This window comes from Oreochromis aureus, linkage group 6, assembly GCF_013358895.1.
Source record: "Oreochromis aureus strain Israel breed Guangdong linkage group 6, ZZ_aureus, whole genome shotgun sequence".
NCBI lineage: Eukaryota > Metazoa > Chordata > Actinopteri > Cichliformes > Cichlidae > Oreochromis > Oreochromis aureus.
The window spans coordinates 30,088,343-30,100,743 of NC_052947.1; the positions used below are offsets into that span (position 1 = coordinate 30,088,343).

At 38.2% G+C, this 12,401-nt stretch overlaps 1 protein-coding gene, 8 non-coding genes and 1 pseudogene across 9 annotated transcripts in view; 8 read left to right on the plus strand and 2 right to left on the minus strand.

The window, feature by feature from the left end:
• Positions 1 to 12,401, plus strand: part of vps37a (VPS37A subunit of ESCRT-I) — a 32,520-nt gene that overhangs the window by 956 nt on the left and 19,163 nt on the right. The window lies entirely within an intron of this gene.
• LOC116310637 lies at positions 172 to 387 on the plus strand. The gene has a single exon (XR_004198729.2). It is a non-coding gene; the product is annotated as a small nucleolar RNA U3 (small nucleolar RNA).
• Positions 979 to 1,194, plus strand: LOC120440813. The gene has a single exon (XR_005613538.1). It is a non-coding gene; the product is annotated as a small nucleolar RNA U3 (small nucleolar RNA).
• On the plus strand, positions 1,792 to 2,007 carry LOC116310639. The gene has a single exon (XR_004198731.2). It is a non-coding gene; the product is annotated as a small nucleolar RNA U3 (small nucleolar RNA).
• Positions 3,403 to 3,618, plus strand: LOC116310638. Its single transcript, XR_004198730.2, has one exon. It is a non-coding gene; the product is annotated as a small nucleolar RNA U3 (small nucleolar RNA).
• Positions 4,808 to 5,013, plus strand: LOC116310640. Its single transcript, XR_004198732.1, has one exon. It is a non-coding gene; the product is annotated as a small nucleolar RNA U3 (small nucleolar RNA).
• Positions 7,884 to 8,098, minus strand: LOC116310634. The gene has a single exon (XR_004198727.1). It is a non-coding gene; the product is annotated as a small nucleolar RNA U3 (small nucleolar RNA).
• Positions 10,182 to 10,393, plus strand: LOC116310632. Its single transcript, XR_004198725.2, has one exon. It is a non-coding gene; the product is annotated as a small nucleolar RNA U3 (small nucleolar RNA).
• LOC116310635 lies at positions 10,860 to 11,075 on the plus strand. Its single transcript, XR_004198728.1, has one exon. It is a non-coding gene; the product is annotated as a small nucleolar RNA U3 (small nucleolar RNA).
• LOC116310631 lies at positions 11,871 to 12,071 on the minus strand (annotated as a pseudogene).

A 12,401-nucleotide genomic window follows, 5' to 3' on the forward strand; every position in this document is an offset into this window, starting at 1 on the left:
CATCTTTAGCCACACTTTTAGATTTACTTGCATAATCGTAGCTCTGTAAAAGTTATAGTCTATTAACTCTTCGCGGACTGATTGTTTAGGTCATGTTTGACAGTTGACATAAACCGTGAGTGAGAACGGCGTTCCCGAGAATCACCTCTTGCTTCGACCCAGAGATTCTTTAAGACTATACTTTCAGGGATCATTTCTATAGTTTCTAACTTGAGAAATGTGTTTCTAAAGTGTTTGGTCTCGCTAACCACGATGAAGAGTCGTGATATTCCCTTCTGAGCGTGAAGCGGATAGAGAATAATGATTCAATTCATATGTTCTTTATCATTGATGACCGGTCTTTACTTCCTTGTGGAGTAATGAGGAAGGGAATATGATCAGAGTGGTTACGGATTTTGTGCAAAAAAACAATGTATATATAATGAAGTAAATACTTCAGAATTGGAAGGAGCTTGATTTAGATAAAATCTATCTATGGCGGATGTCAAATAGGAACTTGATCTCAAAGTTTCAGTGAAACAGTTTACCTCATCTCTAGAACAAGTCTGAATTTAACTCTTTTGTCAAGTCATGTGTACTTCAATTGTACATAAAAAAAGACCCTTGTGTTTGAGCGACATTTACACAATCTGTCTTATTTGTCAGTGAGTGAGAGAGGTTGGCCTTTTGAATCTTTTCAACTTCAACAGAATGTCGCCACTATCACAAATTCACTTTTGTAACCTTTATTTACACTTAATGTTCCCTAATAACTTTTATAAAGTTGATCTGTTAGTCTGGTCGTTCTCTCTTGTACATTTGCTGTCAGTATTGTTAGAGGTATCCAGTGATTGGATGTGCTACACAGTATTATTTGCATAAACACAGATGATTGGCCAAAACATGGTAACAGGCGGAGCTTATTAAATGTCAGAGAGGAACCCTGAGTGCAGAAGACTTTACTGAAAACCACATGCAGTTTCCACATGTTAGCACACTAAGACTATACTTTCAGGGATCATTTCTATAGTTTCTAACTTGAGAAATGTGTTTCTAAAGTGTTTGGTCTCGCTAACCACGATGAAGAGTCATGATATTCCCTTCTGAGCGTGAAGCGGATAGAGAATAATGATTCAATTCATATGTTCTTTATCATTGATGACCGGTCTTTACTTCCTTGTGGAGTAATGAGGAAGGGAATATGATCAGAGTGGTTACGGATTTTGTGCAAAAAAACAATGTATATATATATATAATGAAGTAAATACTTCAGAATTGGAAGGAGCTTGATTTAGATAAAATCTATCTATGGCGGACGTCAAATAGGAACTTGATCTCAAAGTTTCAGTGAAACAGTTTACCTCATCTCTAGAACAAGTCTGAATTTAACTCTTTTGTCAAGTCATGTGTACTTCAATTGTACATAAAAAAAGACCCTTGTGTTTGAGCGACATTTACACAATCTGTCTTATTTGTCAGTGAGTGAGAGAGGTTGGCCTTTTGAATCTTTTCAACTTCAACAGAATGTCGCCACTATCACAAATTCACTTTTGTAACCTTTATTTACACTTAATGTTCCCTAATAACTTTTATAAAGTTGATCTGTTAGTCTGGTCGTTCTCTCTTGTACATTTGCTGTCAGTATTGTTAGAGGTATCCAGTGATTGGATGTGCTACACAGTATTATTTGCATAAACACAGATGATTGGCCAAAACATGGTAACAGGCGGAGCTTATTAAATGTCAGAGAGGAACCCTGAGTGCAGAAGACTTTACTGAAAACCACATGCAGTTTCCACATGTTTGCACACTAAGACTATACTTTCAGGGATCATTTCTATAGTTTCTGACTTGAGAAATGTGTTTCTAAAGTGTGTGGTCTCGCTAACCACGATGAAGAGTCATGATATTCCTTTCTGAGCGTGAGGCGGATAGAGAATAATGATTTGGTTCATATGTTCTTTATCATTGATGACCGGTCTTTACTTCCTTGTGGAGTAATGAGGAAGGGAATATGATCAGAGTGGTTACAATGGGTACAAAAGAAACCATAGAGAGCTCTTTCCTCAGTGGGCATGGTTTCCTGTAGCAGAAACAAGCATTACATACAAGTGTTATCTTTATTATTTTTGTTAACACCGTTTTGTGGAACAACCACACAACCAGTACTTTTAAAATATAAAACAGGGTTTCTTATCATACCAAAGTATCAATAATTATTATCAACACATGATTGGCATGTCTTTTTTGAGATAAACAATGAGTTTTATGGATTTTATTCTCACCTACTTTGTATGTAGACTGAGTAGGTCCCAATAATCTTTCTTACAGATGTTTCCACACTGCCGCATTGTGCGTAGGAAGGAAAATATACTCCGGCAACAAAACCAAATTTATATAGACAACAGAAAAAACAAACAAACAAACAAAAACATTCCCCGAAAAACAAATTAAGAACAAATTACACAAGGAGGAGGACAAATCCAAGGACTTCAGCATGGAGCCAGACCGGACTACCTGAATCCTTACTGAGAATAAAAGAACACCTAGGTCTACTTTAGCAGACTGATTACCTGCAGGCTTTACTGAGATATTCAAATAATAGATTCAGCCCACTGAAACATGTGAAAGTATTTTTTATTGGAAGTTAAAATAACAAAAACATCTCTCAAACATGAAGTGAGAAAAGGTCTGAATCAAACCTTATTGTCCAGTCATGTGTTCGTGTATTGTACATAGAAATAGAAAAAACAAGCACATTTAAATTCCAGGTCTATAAAAACAGTTCCAGAACATGTATGTGTAAAAGATATGTAGTTATACTTTTTATGTTTAGTTACGCTTACTATACTACAGTTAAAGAATTCATATTAAACATATTCATGATGCACTCACTTCATAAACCATGAGCCAACTTTATAAGTTAAAAATGTCAGTAGTCGGGGCAGCTGTGTCTCTCTGTTGTCTAATAGTCTGTCTGTATGTGAAGTATCCTGCAAGTTAGCACAGTCTATTATGTACTCAGATTACTAAAGCACCTTGTGTTTTTTTGTACTTCATGTTTAAGGGACACTTACACAATCTGTCTAATTTGTCAGTGAGTGAGAGGCGGGCCTTTTGAAACTTTACAGCTTCAAATGAATGTCACAACCATCACACTTTTGTAACTTTTATTTACACTTATTGTTCCCTAATAAGTTTTTTAAAATTGATCTGTTAGTCTGGCCGTTCTCTCTTGTATGTTTGCCAACAGTATTGTTAGAGGTATCCAGTGATTGGATGTGCTACACAGTATTATTTGCCTAAACACAGATGATTGGCCAAAACATGGTAACAGGCGGAGCTTATTGAATGTCAGAGAGGAACCCTGAGTGAAGAAGACTTCACAGAAAAGCAAATGCAGCTTTCACATGTTAGCACACTAAGACTATACTTTCAGGGATCATTTCTATAGTTTCTGACTTGAGAAATGTGTTTCTAAAGTGTGTGGTCTTGCTAACCACGATGAAGAGTCATGATATTCCTTTCTGAGCGTGAGGCGGATAGAGAATAATGATTTGGTTCATATGTTCTTTATCATTGATGACCGGTCTTTACTTCCTTGTGGAGTAATGAGGAAGGGAATATGATCAGAGTGGTTACAAAGCTGTTTAAATGAAACTGAATGATTGGTTTATACACTGTTTTAGTAGTGTCATGCAGTGTTAACACATTGTCCCACAGAGATGGCAGTCTAAGCCTTTCCTTAATGTCATTTCTCAGTGGCACTTCTGTGAAATAGCCTTGCACCGTCCAAAACCGGTGATACTTCTTATACCAAATTATCAATGATCAACATGTTTTTCATATCTTTAGTGGCTTTACCACATAGGTCTTCTGGATTTAAATGTCTGCTACTTTGTATGTGGGCTGAGTAGGCCCCAGTAAGCTTTGTAAAAGATCTTTCAACTACGGTGGCATCAAGTGTGATTGAATGTTGCTAATTATGCTGATGGAAAATAAAGATGAACAAGAGAAAAATCAAATGTCTATATTTTCATGTTTAACATATTTCGGGGCTCAGTTAGTGTCTTTTTGGGCAGTTTACCTCTTCAGCCTTGGAAACGCTGCAAGTATACATAGGTAGGCTAACCTATAAATATGAGGGTATATGACTTATCATTCCTTCCAGTCTAAAGGATCGTGTGTCCTTGGAACAGATGCAGCCGTGGGGTATTTTTTGACCTCCAAAGCTGCATCAGCAAACTGTCCTTTGCTTCTGCTGCTGGTGTTGATGACTTTTAACCTTTCAAGGAATCTATGCTGTTATCTGTTTTGTTCTGCACTCTGTTAATCAAACCTTTAAGCAGCAACTAAGCCACCTGTTGAAACTGGTGCAAAAGCGCACCAAAACCTATATTACTTATTGTCATGTAACACAGGTGTTTCAAACAACACTTTGTAGCAGTGTTTCAAAACATCTGCTCAACACGCTGTTAAAACATAAATATCAAGAGTCCCATCGCTAGCCATCATACGCACTAGAGGTAGTTCTCAGGCATGTCTCAGTGTTATGGAGTAAGAGGATTGACCAACATTGGTATTCTCTCTCCTCTGCATCTAGTGTGTTGCTCTGGTTTCATCAAACAGCAGACTTATGCAGCTCCTCTAATGCGCACACACTTTGCTTCTCTGTCTCCTTTCATCCTCTGTGTTTATGTTCTTTGCATAAACACAGATGATTGGACAAGACATGGCAACTGCACAAGGTTATTGAATAGCAGAGAAGAACCCTGAGTGATGAAGACTTTACTGAAAACCACATGCAGTTTCAACATGTGAGCACACTAAGACTATACTTTCAGGGATCATTTCTATAGTTTCTGACTTGAGAAATGTGTTTCTAAAGTGGGTGGTCTCGCTAACCACGATGATGAATCACGATGTTTTCTTCTGAGCATGAAGCTGGTAGAGAGCAATGATTCATTTCGTTCTCTCTATCATTGATGATTGTTCTTTGCTGATCATTGAGGAAGGAAACATGATCAGAGTGGTTACAAGAGTGTTAAAAAGTAGTAAAGCGTGGTTTAATTGTTTTTCTGGATGCTTGTGTTTAGAGTTCCTGTTACAGAAACCATTACCTTAGCAAAAAATCATCTTGGTTGTTGCGGTGAAATCTTAAAAGAGGACTGAGGACTGTCTGAGTGTCAGGTTAGTAAATTGGAAAGATAAAAAGTTATTCATCTTTAAATGTTACCCAGGTGCTTTTACACAGTCTTACTTCTTAATGAGTCAGAGACATGAACCTGTCATACTCTCTTACATGTTTGTACAGTGTTTTTTACATAGACAGGAGGAGAATGAAGCTGATAGACAGTTTTATTTCATGTGTTGTCTGTTATTGACAATCAGAGTGGTTACGCAGCCATGCCAAGAGTAAAATTAGATTCACTTCTTTAGATTGAATATTTTGCTTTTGAGTGTCTAGGGTGCTACCCTCTGCCTCACCTCAAGGTGGTGACAAAGTTCACATTTTACATGGAATAGCGTTACTAAATTTCAAAGTGCAACTATGGCCATTGTGATTTGAACAAACAATTACCTGGACATTATGACAAGAAGGATAGTCTCAAGTGAACATGTTAGATGATTATTTGGAAAATCTGTGATTAGGTTGACCTTAAAAAGAACAAAATGTGCACTGTGTCACCTTAAGGGCAGAGCTTAGCAACCTAGAAACCTACAGACTAGAAGTTTTTAAGATGTTTAACATGTTACAGAAAAGTGTATTTATGGATAAGTGAAGTTTCCAAAAGATTTTAAACCATCTTTAACTGAAACGTTTCATCTTTGCCAGCCTCCTTTCAAGATCATAAAAATTATAGTTATTAAATCTACTGCCTCTTATTTCAGTCAGAATCAGAATACTTTAATAATCTCTAAGGAAATTGTGTATTTACTTGGGGATATCTATTCAGATTCCTTTAAACAGTTTGGGTAACCACTCACAAAAGAATATATATTTTTTATATTCCAGAGAACAAGGCTTTTTTGGAACTCCAATTATCCATCCATTCTCTTCCGTTTATAAATAGACTGTCAGGTTACCAGTCTGTCATAGAGCTAGCACAGAGAGACAGACAACCATTCTCACTCAAATTCAAACCTATGGGCAATTTAGAATGGCCAGTTAACCTTACCCCAATATCTGGATGTCTTTGGACTGTGGGAGGAAGCCAGAGTACCCAGGGAGAACATGCAACTCCACACAGAAAGATCCTCCAGATGGTGGAGTCAACCTCAGGACCTTCTTCCTGTTAGACTATAGTGCTAACTACCGTGCTAGCCACTGTGCAACCATGCTACAATTCTAATGTAATGTATTTCTGAAGCAGAGAATCCATATAAATGGACTGTAGAAAAAACTGAGAGTTAAGTTATTAGTGAAAAGCATAAGTTATCATAGTGATGTGGCCAGGTAAAAAGAGAGCCACCTCCATTGCATGGGAGGATGTTAATGAACATCATTATTGTTTTGTTCACTCATTAGGTGGTTGTTTTGCAGCAGAGGTAAAACCTGTGAGAGAAAAGTCATCTTGCAAATGGCTTGTTAGATTTTCTGGGATTGTTTGTGATTTGACGAATGCATTTCTTTAGTGTGCGGTGAAATGTAATGATGAACTGTGATGATTCTTTCCAGGCATTAAATGGTAAATGGTAAATGGCTTCTTTTAAAGCTGTACTTAATGGAAATCATTTCTGATTTGAGATCTGTGTTTCAAAATTTTATGGTCTTGCAATCCACAACAATGAGTTGTGGTTCTTTTCTGAGTGTGTGAAGCACAGGGAGTAATGATTTGCTTAATATGTTCTTGGTGATTAATTGCTGATCAATGCTTCCCTGTGACTCAGTGAAGATGTGAATTTGATCAGAGGGGAAGTGCTGTTTAAAATTAAAAGGCTTGTTTGTTGTTTTGGGGGGGGGGGGGTTTCCCCCGGGTGATTTCTGGTTTTAAATGGTCAAATAAAGATCAGTGCTAAGCAGAAATTATCTAATAAACTATTAACTGAGACCAAGCTTGAGGTGACCTGAGTCCAGATAAATGGCAGAATTTGTATGAATGCGAAAAGAATCAACCTTTGGGATTTATTTACCTGGATGATTGAGCATGCATCACAAGAATGGCTGTTGCTATGGTAAATATGTTACTAGAGAAGCAATTTGCTTTTGAGAGAAAAAAGCAAAAAACTGTGTATGGCAAGGGTGATGTTAACATAATGTTGTGGTAGGAGGAGTCGTTAATTGTGAAGTCTTTTGAAAACCAATTCATGGAAATATATATTGGGAAGGAAGAATGTTGAAAAAGACTTTCTGAAAAAACTAGTAAAGAAAATCTAATTTGGTTCAATAAGTCTTTACTCTTATTTTTAACTTCTTTTTTATGCCAAGCAATAATACATAATACGTAATTATCGCCTTTACTTCTGAACCATGAGTGAAAAAGTCATTGCTGTTAATAAGGTGTGGATTAATGATAATGGCAAAGCCTCTGAAACTGCTTTTAAAATGTGTTTTGTTTTAGTGATTAGAGTTAAGCACCAAACCAACAAACATCTGTAGGTTTCTACCTCTTGGCTCTGATGACACAGTCCACATTTTACATGCGATACAAGTGGCCACTAGATGTCTCTACCTGCTTGGACAACATTTAGTCCAAGTTTAAGAAATTCTTCCTCAACAGACTCATCTCTGTCACTCACTAAAAAAAGAAAACTTGTGTAAAGCCCCAAAAGAACCTCCCCGAGTTTTTAATACAAGCACTGAATTCTATTTACACATGAACTAACTTGCATGGGATGATTGTACCTGTGTTTTTAGTGCTGTAACCTTAGCTTGGTGAAACATATTTAAAGCGGTTTCTGTAACCACTCAGGTCATATTCCCTTTGTCAAAGCTCTGAAAAGAAATAACAAACATTCATCAATGACAGAAAACACATGACAAAATCATGGTTGTCTGTTGACTTTATGCTTAAAAGGGAACATCACAACTCATTATCGTGGTCAGCGAGACCATACACTCTAGAAACACATTTCTCAAGTCAGAAACTATAGAAATTACCCCTGAAAGTGTAGTCTTAGCTAAGCAACGTCCAGAAAGAGCTAGTGATTCCCAGGACAGTCACTCTCACTAATGGTTTGCCTCAGCTTTCAAAACTGGTCAAACATTAACATTAGCTCAGATAATGAGACGTAAATGCAGTTTGAAATTTGATTCTATGTATGTTGTATGCTGTTCTATGTAAAATGTGTCTTTTGTCAGCACCTCGAGGTGTGGCAGAGGTTGGCACCCTAGACACTCAAAAGTAAAATATCCAATCTAAAGAAGTGAATGTAATTTTAAGTTTTGCATGGTTCTGTAACCATACATACAGCATTTTGCAGTTACAGATACCATTCTCCAAACCTGAAGGCAATGCGTTACATGAGGTGCTACCATCATTGTTCCACAGAGTGAGACTGTCAATGTAAAGTTCAATGCACTTACTGAAATTAAAAACCAAGATCTGCACATACACAAGTGCAAGGGAGCATAATGTGTGATCTAAAAATAGCAGCCAGAGGTGTACAAGAAGAAGACCTTAATTCAATTCAATACTTTATTGTCCCACAAGGGGAAATTATTATAGCAGCAAGGGCAACAATAAGAATAAACAAAACAATAATAAAAAGCCACAAGACAGTTATTTGCTGTTAAGGAGTCTTTTGGTCTTCCTCACAGGTACTCTAAAACAACAGCCAGAGGGCAACAAGTCAAACTCACTGTGAAGTGGATGGTTAAAACAATTAACAATAGAATGAGTCTTCCTCAGTACTCTCTCTCTTGGCTCTTGACAGAGGCGGTCGCACTTTCTCCCTCTCCCTTATCTTTCCTGCTTGGCTTCTCATGTCTTTTGTATAGTCTTGCTTATTCTCTAACCCTAAGAGAGTCTCCCAGACTTGTTCTCTAAAAACCTAAAGAAGAATTATGGATTTGATCAATTGGTCCCTTAACGAAACTGACAGAGTCCTGGGCTTGGGAGAGTCCGATTGTCCTGCGGAGACGTTTGCTGCCGGATACTCGATGGTCAGTTGCGTCGCGTGTCTGGCGACACCCTCGATGGAAGACATTGAACGACATCTACCAATTTGGAACCACGATAACAGAGTTCTGGCTGATTGGAGCTGGCTCGGACCTGGCTTATCGAAGAACAAGAAGCGGCTACAGCTGTTCAAAATCCTACAAGGCTGGCCGACATGATAGACGATAGGCAGGGCCGTGAGCACTCAGACTGTGTTTATTGAACGCAATATGGATAAGATCTTGGAGAAGAACAACGGGAATTGAGAGACCTGGTGACCAGTGATGGACATTAGACCAACTGGAAGCAGTTTGTTCGCACTAACCAAAACATCTACCATCTTCATCTCATGCGGCCCCCCTGGCGCCAGCTGAATGCTCAAGGCAAAAGCTGACGGGAATAACAAAAATTCTCCGTTAGATAACAAGACTGTGTTGTGACTTTCTTCCCCCTCACTCAAGGCCACCCGCGTCGACCGAAGATTGTTGACTTTTGCCCAACCGAGTGAAGGGACACTTTCTCTCGGCTAAACATGGAACACACATACATACACACATACGCACGTACAGTGACACAGACCTACACTCACCCCCCCACCCCCTCCAAATGCCTTCAAAGCTTATGTCTTCGATGTTGTGAGATGTGATGATTCATGTGCTATGTGCTGAGGTGGGTTTTTTTTCTGTTCTCAAACTGATCTCCCTGTTGGAGCTCAGTCTGGGGGGAGTTCTTTCTTCTTCTCGTCTTTCCTCATGTTGTGCAGTTTCCATTGTTTCGGTTCGGGTCGCTGCTCGTGTGGTCAACCGGCCAGTGCTACCTAGCCTGACCTGTATGTATGGTTACAAAACCATGCAAAAAGTAAAATTACATTCAGTTTTTAGATTGGATATTTTACTTTTGATTGTCTAGGGTGCCAACCTCCGCCACACCTTGAGGTGCTGACAAAGGACACATTTTACATAGAACAGCGGTTACCAAATCTAAAACTGCATTTACGTCTGAGCTAATGTTCATGTTTGACCAGTTTTGACAGCTGAGGCAAACCATGAGTGAGAGTGACTGTCCTGGGAATCACTAGCTCTTTCTGGACGTTGCTTAATTAAGACTATACTTTCAGGGATTATATTTATAGTTTCTGACTTGAGAAATGTGTTTCTAGAGTGTATGGTCTCGCTAACCACGATGATGAGTTGTGATGTTCCCTTTTGAGCATGAAGGTGATGGGATAGTGCTGTGCTGCACATGTTCTGTCGTTGATGATTGCTTATTGCTCTACTGTGGAGCAGTGAGGAAGGGAATATGATCAGAGTGGTTCTAGAAGACTTAAACAAATTGAGTCTTCTTTTTTGTCTAGTGATTGCTTCCACATATGTAATTACGGGCTTTGGTCATGATTTATGATGGTGTGACGTTTAATGGCCATGTGAACAACTGCATCTGAAATGTGCACTATTTACGATTTCTGGTCATTTCTGAATTTTAACTTTCTGGGAAACAATCACAGTAATGGCAGCGACAGATTTTGGATTGTGAGTAAATGGTATTATATTTAACTGCTTTTACCAAGCATCAACGCTCTCAATACTGGATTTAAATGTTACGTAATCATCTTTAACAGCAGAGTTATCTGCACTAATGTTACTGTAGTTACGTACAACAGTGATAGTTCATTAACTTCTCATTAACCCAAGACTTTGGCCATGTTTGACAGCTGAGGCAAACCATTAGTGAGAGTGACTGTCCTGGGAATCACTAGCTCTTTCTGGACGTTGCTTGGCTAAGACTATACTTTCAGGGATCATTTCTATAAATTTCTGATTTGAGAAATGTGTTTCTTGAGTGTGTGGTCTCGCCAACCACGATGATTAGTTGTGATATTCCTTTCTGAACCTAAAACTGGCGGACAACCATGATTTTGTCATGTGTTTTCTGTCCTTGATGACTGTTCATTGCTTCTTTTTGGAGCTTTAATAAAGGGAATATAATCTGAGTGGTTGTAGGAAATACTTTTAAGTATGTTTCACCAAGCTGGTGTTATAGCACTAAAAGCACAGGTACAATCATCCCATGCAAGTTAGTTCATGTGTAAATAGAATTCAGTGGTTGCATTAAAAACTTGGGGGGGGAAGGTTCTTTTGGGGCTTTACACAAGTTTTCTTTTTTCAGTGAGTGACAGAGACGAGTCTGTTGAGGAAGAATTTCTTGAACTTGGACTAAATGTTGTCAGTCTACCACCTCTTCAAGCAGGTAGAGACATCTAGTGGCCACTTGTATTATTGGTCTCAGCTAATAGTTTGTTGAAATAAAAACCAAGATTTGCAGATACACAAGTGCAAGGGAGCATAATGTGTGATCTATAAATAGCAGCCAGAGGTGTACAAGAAGAAGACCTTAAATGTGAGATTGGCCAAATTTTGATCAAGTAATGCTCTTTGTTTTAATCCCACCTGATAGGCGGACGAATGGACTTGCGTGTTAACACTAATGGTGGAGTTGTTGACTGGGAATGGTATTCTGTACTCCACATCCTTCTGGATCTCTGCAAGTCTGTGAAAGAACAGGACCACAAATATGAATATTTATGAACATCCGACAAAAGATGAAAAACAAATTGTCCACCTATACTCAGGGTTTATTTCTGCTAGTTTGGAAAGAAAATGATAGAGTGAATGTTGTTTTATCCAGTAACTTTTGCAGATGAGAAGTATGAATAACTGTCTTTCCTGGTACAAGACATATGCAAGTGTAGATTAACAGTTAAACACTATTCTGATTTTCAACTGTAGTAAAACCACTCAGTGCATATTCTCTTCATCAATGTTCTGAACAATCATCAATGACAGAAAACACACAACAGAACGATGTTGTCTGTCAGCTTCATGCTCAAAAGGGAATATCATAACTCATCATCGTGGTCAGCGAGACCATACACTCTAGAAACACATTTCTCAAGTCAGAAACTATAGAAATGATCCCTGAAAGTATAGTCTTAACAAAGCTGAGGATGGAAACAGCAAGTCACTCTCAGTACAGTTATTCTCACTCAGGGTGTTGATCTTTTAGAGGCCCTATTATGAGTAACACGTTTAGGATTTACATGAAACATACAAAAATTGTTGTATAAAAATATTTTCAATATAAAAAGAATGTTGCAAATGCTACACTGTGACAGACTTGCAAGGCTGGTGTCTTACAGCGACTGTAAGAGGTAAAACAACCTTCAGTTATTGCATCCATTCAAGGCAATGTAAACTTTTTTTCTTTCCTTTTCGGTGAGTCTACATGAACCTTGTATGTTCAAAAATAAGCCCAGTCTATTTT